This window comes from Callorhinus ursinus, unplaced genomic scaffold (genome assembly GCF_003265705.2).
Source record: "Callorhinus ursinus isolate GAN/ISIS: 27379988/994484 unplaced genomic scaffold, GSC_fseal_2.0 scaffold34, whole genome shotgun sequence".
NCBI lineage: Eukaryota > Metazoa > Chordata > Mammalia > Carnivora > Otariidae > Callorhinus > Callorhinus ursinus.
Window position 1 is genome coordinate 13,506,529 of NW_027397096.1, and position 19,765 is coordinate 13,526,293.

At 37.2% G+C, this 19,765-nt stretch overlaps 1 protein-coding gene and 1 pseudogene across 1 annotated transcript in view; one reads left to right on the top strand and one right to left on the bottom strand.

Moving 5' to 3' along the window:
- The window catches only part of PPM1E (protein phosphatase, Mg2+/Mn2+ dependent 1E), a 186,660-nt gene that overhangs the window by 77,144 nt on the left and 89,751 nt on the right, over positions 1 to 19,765 (bottom strand). The window lies entirely within an intron of this gene.
- LOC112808134 (mitochondrial inner membrane protease subunit 1 pseudogene) lies at positions 8,621 to 9,370 on the top strand (annotated as a pseudogene).

A 19,765-nucleotide genomic window follows, 5' to 3' on the forward strand; every position in this document is an offset into this window, starting at 1 on the left:
GGACTTGGGGTCAAGCAACCTCATTTAGGATCCTGGCCCTGTTGTGTTAACTTAAGCAACTCACTAACTCTTTCCAGGCCTCAGTATCCTCACCACTTTTTTAAGGATTTTTTTTAAAGTAATCTCTACACACAACATGGGGCTCAAACCCACAACCCCGAGATCAAGAGTTGCACACTCCACCTACTGAGCCAGTCAGGTGTCCTAATTTTTATTCAACGTGATACTGAGTTTGAGTCAGAGCAGTAAAGCAAGAAAAAAAGAAATAAAAAGTACCCAAATTTAAAAAAATAATTTGTTTGGAGATGACATGATCTTATATGTAGGAAACCCTAAAGATTCCATTAAGAAACTCTTAGATCTAATAATGAATTCAGTACACTTGCAAGATACAAAAGCAACACACAAAAATCTGTTGATTTTTATATACTAACCATGAACTATCAGAGAAATTTTTTAAAATGCCTTTTACAATGGTATCAAAAAGAATAAAATACCCCAGAAATAAATTTAACCAAGGAGGTGAAAAACCTGTACACTAAAAACTGTAAGACACTGATGAAAGAAGTTGAAGAAAACACAAATAAGTGGAAAGATTTCCACCCTCATGGACTGGATTAATATTGTTAAAATGCCCATACTACCCAAAGCAATCTACAGATTCAATCCACAGATGCAATCTACAGATTCAATGCAATCCTTATCAAATTCCAATGGCATTTTTCACAGAAATAGAACAATTACAACATTTGTATGGAACCACAAAAGAGCTGAAATAGCCAAAGCAAGCTTGATAAAGAACAAAGCTGGAGGGGCGCCTGGGTGGCTCAGTCGGTTAAGCGGCTGCCTTTGGCTCAGGTCATGATCCCAGGGTCCTGGGATCAAGCCCACGTCGGGCTCCCTGCTCAGCGGAGAGCCTGCTTCTCCCTTTCCCTCTGCCTGCCGCTCTGCCTACTTGTGCTCTCTCTCTGTCAAATAAATAAATTAAAAAAAAAAAAGGGAAGAACAAAGCTGGAGGCATCATGTGCTCTGATTTCAAACTATAATACAATGAAAAAAGTATGATACTGTCATAAAAACAGACACATAGATCAATAAAACTGGAGAGAAAGCCCAGAAATAAGCCCACACATATATGGCCAATTAATTTGCAACAAAGAAGGCAAGAATATACAATGGAGAAAGAACTGTCTCTTCAATAAATGGTGTTGGGACAACTGACAGTCACATGCAAAAGAATGAACCTGGACACCATCTTACACCATACATAAAAACTAACTCTTTAATCCATCAAAATGGATTAAAGATTTGAATGTAAGACCTGAAATCATAAAATTCCTAGAAAAAAACATAGGCAGTAAGTTCCTTCACATCAGTCTCAGTGATAAGTTTTCAGACTTGACACCAAAAACAAAGGCAAGAAAAGCAAAAATAAACAAGTAGGACTACAACAAACTAAAAAGCTTCTGCACTACAAGGGAAACCATTAACAAAATGAAAAGCCAACCTACTGAATAGGAGAAAATATCTGTAAATCATATATCTGATAAGGGGTCAATATCCAAAATATATAAAGAACTTACACAACCCAACAGCAAAAAAAAAATCCGATTTTAAAAATGAGAAGAGGTTCTGAATGAGTATTTTTCTGAAGAAGACATACAGATGTCAAATAGGTAAATGAAAAGGTGCTCAACATCACTAATCATCAGGGAAATGCAAATTAAAACCACAATGAGATATAACCTCACAACGGTCAGAACGGCTATTATTAATAAGACAAGAAAGAACAAGGATGTCGAGAAAAGGGAACCTTTGTACACTATTGATGTGAATGTAAATTGGTGCAACCACTACAGAAAATAGTATGGAGGTTCCCCAAAATATTAAAAATAGAACTACAATACAATCCAGTAATTACACTTCTGGGTATTTATCCAAAGGAAACAAAAACACTAACTCAAAAAAGATACATGCACCCCCATATTCACTGCAGCATTATTGATAATAGCCAAGACACTGAAGCAACCTAAGTGTCCATTGATGGATCAATGGATACAGAAGATGTGATACACACACCAAGTAAAATAGTCAACTAAAAATTTAAAAAAAAAGGGAAATCTTTCCTTTTGCAACAGCATGGATGGACCTTCAGGGCATTATGCTAAGTGAGATAAGTTAGAGAAAGACAAATACCATATAATCTCACTTATGTGTGGTATTTAACCACCCCTGCACCCCCTAAAAAAATCCAAACTCAAAGATACAGAGAACAGATTGGCGGTTGCCAGAGGCAGGGGGTGAGCATAATGAATGAAGATGGTCAAAAGGAACAAACACCTACTTATAAAACAAGTAAGTTGTGGGGATAAAATGTACAGTATGATGACTATAGTTAATAATACTGCATTGTATATTTAAAACATATCAGGAGAGTAAATCTTAAAAGTTTTCATCACAAGAAAAGAAATTTGTAACTATGTATGGTGATGGATGTTGACTAGATTTATTGTGGTGATCATTTTGCAAAACATACAAATATCAAATTATTATGTTGTACACATGAAACTAATAGGGTTTTTTTTTCTTTTTCAAAGTTTTATTTAAATTCCAGCTAATTAACATATAGTGTCATACTGGTTTCAGGAGTAGAATTTAATGATTCGTCACTTACATATAACACCCAGTGCTCATCATACCAAGTGCCCTTTTTTTTTTTTAAAGATTTTATTTATTTATTTGACAGAGAGAGACACAGTGAGAGAGGGAGCACAAACAGGGGGAGTGGGAGAGGGAGAAGCAGGCTTCCCGCGGAGCAGGTGTCCCGATGTGGGGCCCGATCCCAGGACCTTGGGATCATGACCTGAGCTGAAGGCAGACGCTTAACGACTGAGCCACCCAGGCGCCCCTCCCATCACCCATTTAGCCCATCCCTTACCCACCTCCCTCCATCAACCCTCAGTTTGTTCTCTATTGTTAAGAGTCTCTTATGGTTTGTTTCCCTCTCTCTTTTTTCCCCCTTCCTGTGTGTTCACCTGTTCTGTTTCTTAACTAATATAATCTCATATGTCAATTATATCTCAATAATAAAAAAGAAATACAAAAAGAATGTTTATAATTTAAAAATGTGATAACAAAAATTAAAATCTAAGAGGAAGGTAAAGTTGAAGAAATTCTCAACCTTAGTTGAGAGAAAAGAAGAGAAAGAGAATAGACAAAAATAAAAATCTGAAAACTTTGTTGACAAACAAAAACCCTGAATGTCCAATCAATAGAGTACGGTTAAATAAACCTCTATGGAACACTATGAAGTGGTAATGGTAGTAGTACTCTGGAAAGATCTCCATAATGAATCATTAATTGAAAAAATAATGTAAGCTACTAAAAACCCAGTCAGTGTGACCCCATTTACATAAAAGGGGGGAAAAACACACACACCATATGCTTCTATATATAAAACAGCATTTAGGGTACCTGGCTGGCTCAGTCAGTGGAGCATGTGACTCTTGATCTCAGGGTTGTGGGGGTTGAACTCCACATTGGTGGGTGTAGAGATTACTTAAAAATATAATCTTAGTGGGGCGCCTAGGTGGCTCAGATGGTTGGGCGTCTGCCTTCAGCTCAGGTCGTGATCCCAGGGTCGTGGGATCGGGCCCCACATTGGGCTCCTGGCTTGGCGAGGAGCCTGCTTCTCCCTCTGCCTCTCTTCCTGCTCATGCTTTCCCTCTCTGTATCTCTGTGTCTCAAATGAATAAATAAAATCTTTAAAAATATATATATAATCTGAGGTCCACCTGGGTGGCTCAGTTGTTAAGCGTCTGCCTTTGGCTCAGGTCATGATCCCAGGGTCCTGGGATCGAGCCCCGCATTGGGCTCTCTGCTCTGCAGGAAGCCTGCTTCTCCCTCTCCCACCCCCCCACCTTGTGTTCCCTCTCTGTGTCTCTCTCTGTCAAATAAATAAATAAAATCTTTAAAATATATATACATATATATAATATATATCTTAAAAATCTATATAATCTTAAAATCCTCCATATCTAAAACAGTATGTAAGTATAAAAAAAAGATGTGGAATTAAACATATTAAAATGATAATTTCTAGATAGAGGAGTGAGCTGGGGGAAAAAAGGAAAGGGAATATTTTGCTTTTAATTGTATATATCTCCATTAAAATTTTTTTACAATGAAAATGTCTTCATATATTACATTTGTGTAATGTTTTTAAATTTTATTTTTAGGCAATCTCTACACCCAATGGGGTATTCAAATTCACAACCCTGAGATCAAGAGTCGTATGCTCCATCAACTGAGCCCCCAATTGTATAATTTTTTAAAGAGAGAAAAGAAGGGGAAGAAGTGAAAGGAAAATAAAAAAGGATTGGTATAATACTTAGTAGATGAGGAATATTTTACTTAATTAATTAGAATCTCAAAAACAAAACAAGACTAAATAATAATGATTTTACTTGCTGTGTAACATTCTACTTGTTGAGCACATTAAAGTCACCTCCAAAGTACTTAAGATGATAAAATCCACAGAAAGTGAAATATATATACTTTTATATATTACATATATATTTTTTAATAGCCAAAAACAGTAGACTATCACCAATTTAAAAAAAAAAGACAACTCTTTCACAACAGAATCAGTAGAGAAATTTTCTCTCTACAATTACACCTTTAAGAAGTCTGACTCTAGCCAAAAGATTATATGCTCAGGATATATCACCAGATTCTTTCCTAATGGGCCACCTGGGTGGCTCAGTTAGTTAAGCGTCAGACTCTTGATTTCAGCTCAGGTCATATCTTGGGGTCCTGGGATTGGGCTCTGCGCCCAGTGCAGTCGGCTTCAGATCCTCTCTCTCCCTCTCCTTCTGCCCCTCCCCCAATTTGCGTGCGCATGCGCGCGCGCGTGCGCGCGCGCGCGCGCTAAAAATAAATAAATAAAATCTTTAAAAAAATATTTTCAAAGTGTTTCTAATTCTGCGAGCAAATCCTTGGATGCACATTTTGCAACATAATTAGAATATGCAATTTAAGATATCCTACTAAAAATTCTACTTGTACAAAGAGTAAAGTTAAGTAGCCTAAAGGCATTTTAGCACCTAGCTGCCAAATTCCAGAGTCTGGATTATTACAAGAACATTCTGCTATCACCTCTAGCAAGAGTCTTGAAGAAAAAAAAGAGAAAAATACGTTGAAAGATTGAGAAAATAAAATCATTATACTTTGGCACCTTTTTTGGACAACTCATTAGTTTCATGTTACCATTTCTTTATCTAGTAACAATATTCAACTGAATTACTAAAAAGAAGAAATGAATTAAATACCATCTAACACTTTGTTCCCCTAATTTGAATAGTAAGTCAGTGTCATAAATATTTTCTAAGCTATACTTTATGACTCTCTTAAACTGATCTCTAAACTCTAAAATATTCTTAGTTTCCAAATAATTACCTATTCTGTATTTGCCATTTGTGTCTTTTTTCCCTAGGTAGCAGATTAAGGTCTTTTACTGAATTTTAGTAAATTGATATTTGCTTGGCATATTTATCATAACAAATACAAACAACTAAGTAATCTAAAGTCACTCGTTCCTTACTTGGAAGTTTGGTCACAAGTGATTCCCCCTTTCAAACTTTTATTTCTTATTTTACTTTTTTTTTTTAAAGATTTTGTTTATTCATTTCAGACACAGAGATACAGAGAGAGAGAGAGAGAGAGAGTGAGCAGGTAGAGAGGCATAGGGAGAGGGAGAAGCAGGCTCCGTGCCGAGCCAGGAGCCTGATGTGGAACTCGATCCCAGGACCCTGGGATCATGACCTGAGCCGAAGGCAGACGCTTAACCATCTGAGCCACCCAGGCACCCCTCTTATTTTACTTTTTTGATAACAGCTTCAGAGGGGCACCTGGCTTGCTCAGCCAGTAGAGTGTGTGACTCTGGATCACAGGGTCATGAGTTCAAGACCCACACTGAGCGTAGAGGTTACTGATAACAGCTTCACTGAGATATAATTCACATATCAAACTTTTTATTAGTTATGGTTCTACTTACCATAATATTTCAACTACCATCTAACTACTAAAAACAAAATCTCCCTCCATTGTTCTGTTTGTAAACCATTATCCCTTAGAACTGTGTTAGCAAAAGAAAATTGGGAGTTTTGACAAAAAATTAGAAATAATGAGTTTCTAAAGTTCTTTTCACTGTATCCAGAAGTACTACCACTTACGACACTTTCTAGGGAAAAAAATGCATTGAAAATCCTAAACGCCTGGGTGGCTCAGTCGGTTAAGCGTCTGCCTTCGGCTCAGGTCATGATTCCAGGGTCCTGGGAAAGACTCCAGCATCAGGCTCCTTGCTTAGCGGGGAGCCTGCTTCTCCCTCTGCCTGCCACTCCCCCTGCTTATTATGCTCGCTCTCTATTTCTCTCTCTCTGACATATATAAATACAATCTTTAAAGAAATCCTAAAATAAAGGGTCCTGGGATAGAGCTCCGCATCAGGCTCCCTGCTCCGCAGGAAGCCTGCTTCTCCCTCTCTGACTCCCCCTGCTCGTGTTCCCTCTCTCACTGTGTCTCTCTCTGTCAAATGAATAAATAAAATCTTTAAAAAAAAATTTCAAAACAACTTTTAAAATATGATTTGTTCAAAAATTTGAGGTTTTCTATTATGCAGACCAGAGAACGCCCAGCAGTCTATAAATCACTGTGAAGATGTATATTTATCTCTTTGGTAGGGAAGTGACAAGTTTAGAAATGTAACGTGTGAGCCAGCTATTTATTCTTTGAAAACTAGAAATTAAACAAGAGAATTTAAAAGCAGTATCTTGATTTTCCATTTTTCTTTTCCTTTAGGAAAATCTTATCCTTTTCATTAACAGTGAGAAAAAAGTGGGGCACCTGGGTGGCTTAGTCAGTTTAGCGATCGACTCTTGCTTTTGGCTCAAGTCATGATCTCAGGGTCATGGGATTGAGCCCTGTGTTGAGGCTCTGCTTGGAGTCTGCTTGAGATTCTTTCCTCTTCCTTTTTCCTCCCCCTCTGCTCCTTCCCCCACTCTGTCTCTCTCAAATAAATAAATGCTGGAGGGGAAGGGGGTGGAGGGATGGAGTAACTGGGTGATGGGTATCAAGGAGGGCACATGATGTAATGAGCACCGGGTGTTGTATAAGACTGATGAATCACTGAACTCTACCTCTGAAACTAATAATATACTATATGTTAATTAAGTTTAAATAAATTTTAAAAATAAAATCTTAAAAAAAAGAAAAAATAAAAAAAACTTCACATTCCCTAATGATGTGCCACAGCTACTTGTGTTGGTTACACAAGTTTTACTATACTGTCAAATTTTATTTTATTTTTAAGATTTTATTTGTTTGATAGAGAGAGACACAGCAAGAGAGGAAACACAAGCAGGGGAGTGGGAGACAGAGAAGCAGGCTTCCCGCGGAGCAGGGAGCCTGATGTGGGGCTCGATCCCAGGACCCTGGGATCATGACCTGAGCTGAAGGCAGCCGCTTAAAGACTGAGCCACCCAGGCACCCCTATATTGTCAAATTTTAAAAAGTAAAACATACCGTATCTATTTAAAATGCCTTAAATTCAAATACTATAGATTTTAGAAATATTAAGTAGTCATTTAATTCAATATGCACAAATCTCATTTGGGAGATATATATTAGCCAACCATTTTGTCAAAACATCTAATAATTTTACAAACTCTTCTTCAGCTTTCTCAATCATTATCATGTCTTAATTATCTTTAGTCTTTTGATTAGGTATCAGTTTCTGACTCATTCTATAAGTTTAAATTTTAACTCCTTACATTTCAGGAAGAAAACTAGCAATAACAAATAGCCTACCCATGAATAAATAAATATTTTTAGCTTGCCAGTATTTCACAATTTTCTCTGAAAAGACCAAGAAATATATTACTATATCATTATAGCAGATTTCAAAATATCACTCTCAGATTACAGAATTCCTTACTGACTGACATTTTGGTTATCTGCAGGAAAGCCAAAAACTGAAAGTCACAAAGCAATTAAATATAGAAAAATGTTTCCTAATTTTCTGTTAAAATGAAGACCATAGTCTTTTGTCTATAAATACAATGAAAATGCTCTAAAACTCAATTAAAAAGTTAAGGATAATAAGAATAATATTCCTTCAAAAATTAGTCGAGATTGTAGAAATTCTATCTTATATAAATAATGTTATCTCTATACATAAATATAACATTTTTATTCTTGGAGATGAAATTTTAAAGTAGACTCCACGCCTAATGTGGGGCTTCAACTCACGACCTTGAGATCGAGTCTCATGCTCTACTGACTGAGCCAACCAGACACCCTGTGTTCTTAGAGATAAAATCTTACAGAACATGCTACAAACTACAAATATACCTACTACTAAATGAATAGCATTTTGAGTGCTTCCCAAAGGCAAAACCAAAATCTTTGAAGCAAAATAAAAACTCATGTTCATAATACATTTTTTCCAACTTTTCAAAACTGCTTATTTTCCATCAACCTTATTTCCATTTTGTTTAAGAGTCTGTGGAAGACTTCTGCTGGGCCCAGGTGAGAAAGGCCCACCTGAGTCCTAGGTGAAAGTGTTGCTTGGTTCTTTCGGGCTAGAGGAATCCTGAATTTGTGGATTATCCATATATACTTTGAGACATGCTTTAGATGTTTTTTTCTGGAAGCCTTGCATCTGCCCTAAAAATTGAATGTATTGTAGAAGAGACCTATGGCCACTGGTAGCAGAATCTGCATAGAACTATGCTCCACGGTGTTCTGGGAAAAACCTTTCAACTTGTTGGCTATACTATTCAGTATGGCTGTATAGCTCACTGTGTTTTGAATACGTTGGTGGTGTTGTCATGTGTTCTGGACCATCAGTGGAGCCTACAATTCAAAATTCAGATATTGTCTTTGCAGAAAATCTTAGTCGACATTTTTATGGTATCCAAAGAGGTGACGTTGTGATTGCAAAAAGCCCAAGTGATCCAAAATCAACCATTTGTAAAAGAGTAATTGGTTTGGAAGGGGACAAAATTCTCACCAATAGTCCATCAGATTTCTTTAAAAGCCATAGTTATGTGCCAACAGGTCATGTTTGGTTAGAAGGTGATAATCTACAGAATTCTACAGATTCCAGGTATTATGGACCTATTCCATATGGACTAATAAGAGGACATATCTTTTTCAAGATTTGGCCTTTGAGTGATTTTGGATTTCTATGTGACAGCCCTAATGGCCACAGATTTTCTGACGATTAGCAAGCATTTATTGTTTTGATTTTTCTCTCCAAGTGAATTTATTATTGCCACTGAAACCATGTACTTACTAATAAACTATTTGCTACTTAGTTAAAAAAAAAAAAAGTCTGTGGAAGAACAGCTTAAGACCACTCAGTGGTTGTTCTGACCCATTCAGTGGCCTGAACAGTGGTAGCTGCAGATCACTCTTCAGTGGCAGTCTGAGTACTCCAGTCTTCAGTAGGGAACTAACTGCTGTGAAGGCAGAGAGGGCACCTCTACACCTTTAGAAAAGTTTGTGACATCAGGTTGAGAGTACTCAACTGCTTCCACCTGCATTCCATTCACCTGCATTTCCTCCTTGGTCATAGCCTTTTCAGCAGCAGCCTACTCTCCCTTTTCAATCTCTTCAGGATCTCTGGAGAAATACAGATCAAGCATGACCTCCCATGGGTGTTCATGGGAGACAGTGCCACACATGCATAGAACTTCCGAGGCCAGCATCTACCACATCAGACCCACTGTGTGAGCTCCCTTGTTGTAAGGGATGGCAATGTCCACAGCACAGAGGAGAGTCTTACACAGAGCAATGGTAGGCACATTAACATAAGACATCTCTGTGGTGGCTGATGGTCAGCCTTGGGATCAGTGACCACCAGAAGTCATGGCTCCCAGAAAGCTGCCTGGATCTGATTAGTGGAGGTTCCAGAAGTGAAGTGGCCAGCAACAGCAGAGGTCCAGTGGCAGCAGCAAACTTCAGCACAGCTTGCCCGCAGTATTCCAGGATGACAGACACTGACACTAGAGGTTTTCAACAGCAACAATGGCATGAGCTGTCAGCAGAAGCTTCTCCCAGGTTCTCTTCAGATTTATGATATAGATGCCATCATTTTTCCTTTTGCAGATGCACTCTTCCATTTGGAAATTGAGGTTTGTGCCACCTAAGTGGGTTCCTGCTGCAAGGAATTTGCGGACATTCTCCTTCACTTGCAGGACATCAAGGACTCCAAGCATTGTGAAAGTTTCCTTTTAAGTCATGTATGGAACCCAGAACAATGCTATATGGACTCCTCTCTGGGTAGTGTGGAAAGGGCATAATATATTTAAATCACAAACTATGGCACTCATTATGCAGTCAGTTTAACAAGGTAAACATATAAAAACATAAACTCTTTTTTTTTCTTTGAAGAGATATAAAGTCATGGATACTCCATGGAGTCCATCTCTTCAGATAAGGTCTTTGTACAACAGCTCTCATTAATGACAGTGCAGATGTGCTGACATCCTTGGAGTTTTTCATTAGGATTTAAACTAGCTGCATCCTATCTCATGGGACTTTTCTTTGATGAGCTGCATTTTCCCTCTTCCTTGTACTATCCATCGTGTTACTAATGATTAGAACTGAAACAGACTTAATTACAGTAACTTCCAAATAAGGTAATAAATACAGTTCTTTGTTCAGTCAACTGTGATTGTCCATGAAAATCACAGGAGTGTTTAAAACAAGAGGCACAGGATTCTATTAAATTATGTTCTAGGACCTAAGCTTTTTTTATATAGGTATTTATAGGACAACTTATATTTAGAAAATTGATTATAATTTCAGCAAAATGAACTTTGTTCTTCCACGTGGGACTCAAAATGGCAATACCTGAAACATTGTGATTAACAAGTATAGTATATATAGTACCTGTTCATTTTGAAACAATGAAAGAGTATTGCTTCTATTAGAACTGAGCAAAGAAAGATCAAAGTAAATTTGTGAGATGTAACTACAGGTTCAGCCAAGAGCAGGAGAGGAAAACCCTCTCACTTTTTTACACATTTCTCAATGTGTATTTAGTTACTGAGATATTGCTTAGTTATTTAACTACTTTGTCACCTTAGAGCTTATTTTTAAAAATTTTAATTCCAGTAGAGTTAACAGTGTTAATATTAGTTTTAGGTATACAATATGGTGATTCAACAATTCCATATATCACCCGGTGCTCATAACGATGTGTGTACTCCTTAATCCCCATCACCTATTTCACCCATCCCCCTACTCACCTCTCTTCTAGTAACCATCAGTTTGTTCTCTATAGTTGTCAGTTTCTTGGTTTACCTCTCTTATTTCCCCCTTTGTTTGCTTACTTAAATTCCACATATGAGTGAAATCATATGGTATTTGTCTTTCTCATACTGAGTGACTTCACTTAGCATTGTACTCTAGCTCCACCCATGTCATTGCAAATGGCAAGATTTCATTCTTTTTATGGCTAAATATCCATTATACACACACACACCCCACATCTTCTTTAAAGTTTTTTTTAAGATTTTATTATTTTCTTGACAGAGAGATAGAGAGAGAGCACAAGTAGGCAGAGAGGCAGGCAGAGGGAGAGGGAGAAAGCAGGCTCCCCGCTGAGCAGGGAGCCCAACGTGGGGCTTGATCCCAGGACGCTGGGATCATGACCTGAGCTGAAGGCAGCTGCTTAATTGACTGAACCACCCAGGTGCCCCACACACCCCACATCTTATCAATTCATGTATCAATGGACATTTGGGCTGCTTCCATAATTTGGCTATTGTAAATAAAGCTGCTATAAACATTGGGGTGTATGTATCCCTTTGAACTAGTGTTTTTGTATTTTGGGGGTAAATACCCAGTAGCGTGATTACTCGGTCATATGGTAATTCTATTTTTAACTTTTTGAGGAACCTCCATACTGTTTTCCAGAGTGGCTATACCAGTTTGCATTCCCACCAACAGCACAAGAGTGCAAGATCCCATCACATCCTTGCCAACACTTGTTGTTGCTTATGTTTTTTATTTTAGCCATTCTAACAGATATGAGGTGATACCTCATTGTGCTTTGATTTGCATTTCCCTGATGATCAGTGATGTTGAACATTTTTTCATATGTCTGTTTGCCATCTGGGTATCTTCTTTGGAGAAATGCGTGTCCATGTCTTCTGCCCATTTTTTAATCGGATGATTTGTTTTTTGGGTATTGAGTTTTATAAGTTCTTTATATATTTTGGATACTAACTTTTTATCAGATATGTCATTTGTGAATATCTTCTCCCATTCTGTAGGTTGCCTTTTAGTTTTGTTGATTGTTTCCTTTGCTGTGAAGAATTAAAGGCTACTTTCTTGCATAGGTTTTTTTTCCCCAACTTTTTTTTTCAAAGTTGCCTGCTGCTAATTAGACAAATTAATATTGATACAAAGAGCATATATTATTTTTTAAAGATTTATTTATTATAGAGAGAAAGGAAAAGGGAGAAAAAGAGAATCTCAAGCAGACTCCCCGCTGAGCAGAGAGCCCAACGTGGGACTCAGTCTCACCACCTGGAGATCATGACCTGAGCCAAAATCAAGAGTTGGACACTTAACCGACTGAGTCTCCTAGGTGCCCCAAGAGCATATGTTATTTAACACATATATTATGTAGTTATTGAGCTAGTTGGTGAAAAATGTTGTTTCTCAAGTTCATTTTGCTATGTTAATTTACTAATCTAAAAGAAATCTACAGAGCAGTCTTTCAGACCTTCTATTTTTGTGTTTATAATCAGCTAAGGTGAAGGCAGTTCTATTGTTTTTGGAAATATTCATTTTATGAGTTAGAAGGACATATATCATATTCATAAGAGGTTGCCTTTTTGAACAAAGGGGAATGAGACAAAGAAGGGGGGAAAAGATAAAGGGTACTTTAGCTTTATTCATGCTTTATTACTTTTATATAAAATACGGATTTTTTTTAAAGATTTTACTTATTTGAGAAAGAGAGTGAGCACACGAGCAGGGGCAGAGGGAAAGTGAGAAGCAGACTCCCCCGCTGAGCAGGGAGCCCGACACAGGGCTTGATCCCAGGATCCTGGCATCATGACCTGAACCGAAGGCAGACGCTTAACCAACTGAGCCACCCAGGTGCCCCTATTTATTTATTTATTTTTTAACATCTACTATGTGCTATTCGAGGAAATTTTTCTAAAGAGCTTCAGAGTAGAAGCCAGGTATTCATCTGTATAGTTTACAATTTGAATTTTAAGGTCCTAATTTATAAGTAGTTCTTAAAACTTGTTGCTAGAATTATAGTCCTTTCTTCACATAGGAGTCAGAGTTGATCTCTTCAATGGTAAATCAGATCATGTTACTTCCTTGCTTTAAAAAAAAAAAAATTCAAACTCCCTATAGAAGTCACAAAGGCCCTATGAGAGTCTGACTTGACTCCTGCCTAACTTCTCCAGCTTTATATCTGGTTACCCTCTTCCTTATCTACAAAGCTTCAACTACAGTAGCAGCTCTCTATTCCCTCAGAGTTTTTACCCTTCTATCTGGACCCCTGCCCCCACATATCTCATGTGGCCAGATCCTTTTGAATTCCTTTAGGTCTAATCTTAAATGCTCTTTGGTAATTGCAGTTATGGAAACTGATACTCAGAAAAGAAGAAACACTATTTCCGACCAATATTTAAATTTAGAAAGTGTTTAGTGGGAAAACAAGATCCATCTATATGCTGCCTAAAAAGACATATTTCAGACCTAAAGACACCTGCAGATTGAAAGTGAGGGGATGGAGAAACATTTCTCACACAGATATCAAAAAAAGCCAGAGCAGCAATACTTATATTGGACAAAACAGACTTTAAAACAAAGACTGTAACAAGAGACAAAGAAGGACACTATATAATAATAAAGGGGACAATCCAACAAGAAAATATAATAATTCTAAGTATTTATGCACCCAATATGGGAGCACCCAAATACATAAAACAGTTAATAACAAACATAAAGTAACTAATCAATAGTAATACAATAATAGTAGGGGATTTTAATACCACACTTCTTTCAAGGGACAAATCATCCAAACAGAAAATCAACAAGGAAACAGTGGATTTGAATGACCCTGGATCAGAAGGATTTAACAGATATATTCAGAACATTCCATCCTAAAATAACAGAACACACATTCTTTTCAAGTGCAATAGAACATTCTCCAGAATAGTTCACATATTGGGCCACAAAACAAATCTCAACAAATTCAAAAAGATCAAAGTCATACCAAGCATCTTTTCTGACCCAATGTTATGAAACTAGAAATCAACTACATGAAAAATTCTGGAAAAATCACAAATACATGGAGGTTAAATAACATGCTACTAAGCAATGAAGAGTCAACCAAGAAATCAAAGAAGAAATAAAAAATTACATGGAAACCAATGAAAATGAAGATACAACAATACAAAATCTCTGGGATGCAACAAAAGCAATTCTAAGAGGGAAGTTTATAGCAATACAGACCTACCTCAAGAAGCTAGGAAAATCTCAAGTAAACAACCTAACCTTACACCTAAAGGAGCTAGAAAAAGAACAAATAAAACCTAAAAGCAGAAGTAGGAAGGAATAATAAAAATTAGAGCAGAAATAAATGTAAAGAAACTAAAGAAACAATAGAACAGATCAAAGAAACCAGGAGCTGGTTCTTTGAAAAGATCAAAAAAATTGGGATTCATCAAAACACACACACACACACACACACATACACACACACAAAGGACTCAAACAAAATCACAAATGAAAAAGAAGAAATAACACCACAAGAATACAATTACAAGAGAGTATTATGAAAAATCATATGCCAACAAATTGCATAACCTAGAAGAAATTGATAAATTCCTAGAAACATAACTTACCAAAACTGAAACAGGAAAAAACAGAAAATCTGAACATGGAGATCATGACCAAAATGAACTTGAACCAGTAATCAAAAAACTCCCAACAAAAAAAGTCCAGGACCAGACAGTTTCACAGGCATATTTTACCAAACATTTTAAAAAAGGAGCTTATACCTAGTCTTCTCAAACTATTCCAAAAAACAGAAGAGGAAGGATCCCTGGATGGCTTAGTTGGTTAAGCGTCTGCCTTCAGCTTAGATGATGATCCCAGAGTCCTGGGATTGAGTCCCACATTGGGGGGGGGGGCGGTCCTCACTCAGTGGGGAGCCTGCTTCTCTCTCTACCTGCTGCTCCCCCTGCTTATTCTCTCTCTCTGACAAATAAATAAAATGTTTAAAAACAAACAAAAAATAGAAGAGGAAAGAAAACTTCCAAATTCATTCTACAAAACCAGTATTACCCAATACCAAAACCAGATAAAGACACCACAGGAAAAGAGACTACAGGCCAATATTTCTGATGAACATAGATGCAAAAAGCTTCAACAAAATACTAGGCAAACCAAATCCAACAATACATTAAAAAAATCATTCACCACAATCAAGTGGGATTTTTTTCCTGGGTTACAAGGGTGATTCAGATTTTGCAAATCAATCAACATTGATATGTCCATCAACAGGAGAAAGGATAAAAACCACATAATCATTTCAGTAGATGCAGAAAAAGCATTTGACAAAGTACATCATCTATTCATGATAAAGATCCTCAACAAGGTAGGTTTAGAGGGAACATATCTCAACATAATAAAGGCCTTATATGAAAATCCCACAATGAACATCATACTCAATGGGGAGCTTTTTCCCTAAGGTCAAGAACAGGACAAGGATGTCCACTCTCACCACTTTTATTCAACATAGTACTAGAAGTCCTAGCTATAGTGATCAGACAAGAAAGAGAAATAAAACCATCCAAATCAGCAAGGAAGAAGTAAAAGTTTCACTATTTGTAAATGATATGATACGATATATAGAAAAACCCAAGAGTCCACCAAAAAACTACTAGAACTATAAATGAATTCAACAAAGTTGGAAGATACAGAAATCTGTTGCATTTCTATACATCAATAATGAAGCCACAGAAGGAGAAATTAAGAAAATAATCCCATTTATAATTGCACCAAAAAGAATAAAATACCTAGGAATAAACTTAAAGAGGTAAAAGATCTGTACTCTGAAAACTATAAAACACTTATGAAAGAAATTGAAGATGACATAAAGAAATGAAAAGACATTCCATGCTCATGAATTGGAAGAACAAATATTGTTAAAATGTCTATACTACCAAAAGCAAACTATACATTAATGTGATCCCTATCAAAATACCAATAGCATTTTTCACAGAAGTGGAACAAACAATCCTAAAATTTGTATGGAATCACAAAAGACCCCCAAAAGCCAAAGCAATGAAAAAGAAAAACAAAACTGGAGGTAATCACAATTCCAGATTTCAAGTTATATTACAAAACTGTAGTAACCAAAACAGTATGGCGTTGGCACAAAAATAAACAGACAGATCAATGGAACAGAACAGAAAACCTAGAAATGAACCCACAATTATATGGTCAATTAACCTGCAGCAAAGCAGGAAAGGATATCCAATGGGAAAAAGAAAGCCTCTTCAACAAGGGGTGTTAGAAAACTGGACAGCAGCATGCAAAAGAATGAAACTGGACCACTTTCTTACACCATACATTAAAATAGATTAAAGACCTAAATGTGAGAACTGAAACCATAAAAATCCTAGAAGAGAACACAGGCAGTAACTTCTGTGACATCAGCTGTAGTAATATTTTTCTAATTATGTCTCCTGCGACAAGGGAATTAAAGCAAAAATAAACTACTGGGACTACATCAAAATGAAAATCTTCTGCACAGCAAAGAAAACAATCAACAAAACTAAAATGCAACCTACAGAATGGGAGAAGATATTTGCAAATGACATATCCAATAAAAGGTTACTATCCAAAACATATAAAGAACTTAAAAAACTCAACACCCAAAAAACAAATAATCCAATTAAAAAGTGTGAAATGAAATCACTGACATAATGCAGTAATTTATCAGTTTGTATATTATATATGAGATCTCTGTTAGGTCAGGAAGAAGAATACTAATATAGAATCTAAATAAATATTGTATTCTTATATACTTAGAACACAGTCAACTCTTGCTTTCAGAGACAATTCCTTTATTTGGGGGCAGAACTAAAGATATTTGACCCAGAAATTTTTTCCCACTGACCAGGGAGACATTCTTACCTCACTCTTCGTTAGAATTATTGAATGCCTATGGCCTTTGCTCTAGAACAAATTATTAGTGTATCAGGTATTAACACTATAGAGACACATAAACCTAACGTTATATTTGAACTGTCTTATTTATCTTCAAAATCCCTTGGGTATGGAACCACAAAAGACCCCGAATAGCCACAGCAATGTTGAAAAAGAAAACCAAAGCTGGCGGCATCACAATTCCAGACTTCCAGCTCTATTACAAAGCTGTAATCATCAAGACAGTATGGTACTGGCACAAAAACAGACACATAGATCAATGGAACAGAATAGAGAGTCCAGAAATGGACCCTCAACTCTATGGTTAACTAATCTTCGACAAAGCAGGAAAGAATGTCCAATGGAAAAAAGACAGTCTCTTCAACAAATGGTGTTGGGAAAATTGGACAGCCACATGCAGAAGAATGAAACTGGACCATTTCCTTACACCACACACACAAATAGACTCAAAATGGTTGAAAGACCTAAATGTGAGACAGGAGTCCATCAAAATCCTAAAGGAGAACACAGGCAGCAACCTCCTCGACCTCAGACGCAGCAACTTCTTCCTGGAAACATTGCCAAAGGCAAGGGAAGCAAGGGCAAAAATGAACTATTGGGACTTCATCAAGCTAATAAGCTTTTGCACAGCAAAAGAAACAGTCCACAAAACCAAAAGACAACCGATAGAATGGGAGAAGATATTTGCAAATGACATATCAGATAAAGGGCTAGTATCCAAAATCTATAAAGAACTTATTAAATTCAACACCCAAAGAACAAATGATCCAATCAAGAAATGGGCAGAAGACATGAACAGACATTTTTCCAAAGAGAACATCCAAATGGCCAAAAGACACATGAAAAAGTGCTCAACATTGCTCGGCATCAGGGAAATCCAAACCAAAACCTCAACGAGATACCCCCTCACACCTGTCAGAATGGCTAAAATTAACAAGTCAGGAAATGACAGATGTTGGCGGGGATGTGGAGAAAGGGGAACCCTCCTACACTGTCGGTGGGAATGCAAGCTGGTGCAGCCACTCTGGAAAACAGTATGGAGGTTCCTCAAACAGTTGAAAATAGAGCCAGGGTCTGGAATCATGACCTGAGCTGAAGGCAGACACTTAATGACTGAGCCACCCAGGCACCTTATTCATTTGAGAGCGAGAAAGCGCATGCGCAAGTGAGGGGCGGGGCAGAGGGGAAAGGAGAGGGAGAGAATCTCAAAGAGACTCCCCACTTAGCACGGAGTCCATTGCAGGTTCCATCTTGTGACCCTGAGGTCATGACCTGAGTTGAAACCAAGAGTTGGATGTTTAATGGACTGAGCCAGCCAGGTGCCCCTAGTCCCACTTGTTTATTTTTGCTTTTGCTTTTGGAGTCAGATCCAAGAATTCATTACAAGACAAATGTCAAGGAGCTTACTGCTTATGTTTTCTTCTAGGAGTTTTATGGTTTCAGGTCTTCCATTCAAGTCTATAATCTATTTTGAGTTAGTTTTTGTGGATGGTGGAAGATAGGGCTTTAGTTTCATTCTTTTTTTTTGTAAGTAAACTCTATGCCCAACATGGGGCTTGAACTCATAACCCTGAGATCAAGAGTCACATGGTCTACCAAATGAGCCAGTCAGGCGCCCTGTTAGTTTCATTCTTTTGCATGTAGCTGTCCAGTTTTCCCAACACCATTTATTGAAGAGATTATTCTTGCTTCCTTTGTCCTAAATTGATTGACCATATATACACAGGTTTATTTCTGGGTTCTCTGTTAAGTTCCGTTGATCTGTGTATCTGTTTTTATGCCAATACTATACTATTTTAAAAATTTATTATAGTTGACATACTTTATTAGTTTCAAGTGTACAACATAGTGATTCGATAATTATATACATAATGAAATGCTCACCACAATAGGTACAATTACCCTCTGTCACCATACACAATTATATCTTTTTCAATGGAAAGAAATAGTTTTAATTATATAGTTTTATAATTAATTAATATTTAAAGGCATACATGGACTAGTATTGCTCTCATTTTCCTTCTACCCCCCATTCCTGTTCCTTTGTATCCTTCCAGCGTTTCTTCATATATATATGTAAGCAGATACAGATAAACATTATCTATAATATTATTGACTATATTCCCCATGTGTATTTCTAATCCCCTTGATTTTTGTATTTTGTAACTAGAAGTTTATAGCTCTTAATTCCCTTACCTATTTCGTATCCCCCACTCACCTCCCCTCTGGCAACTACCAATTTGTTCTCTGTATTTGTTAGTCTGTTTCTGTTTGTGTGTGTGTGTTTTTTTTTTTTAAGATTTTATTTAGGGGCGCCTGGGTGGCTCAGTTGGTTAAGCGACTGCCTTCGGCTCGGGTCATGATCCTGGAGTCCCGGGATCGAGTCCCGCATCGGGCTCCCTGCTCAGCGGGGAGTCTGCTTCTCCCTCTGATGCTCTTCCCTCTCGTGCTCTCTAGCTCTCATTCTCTCTCTCTCGAATAAATAAAT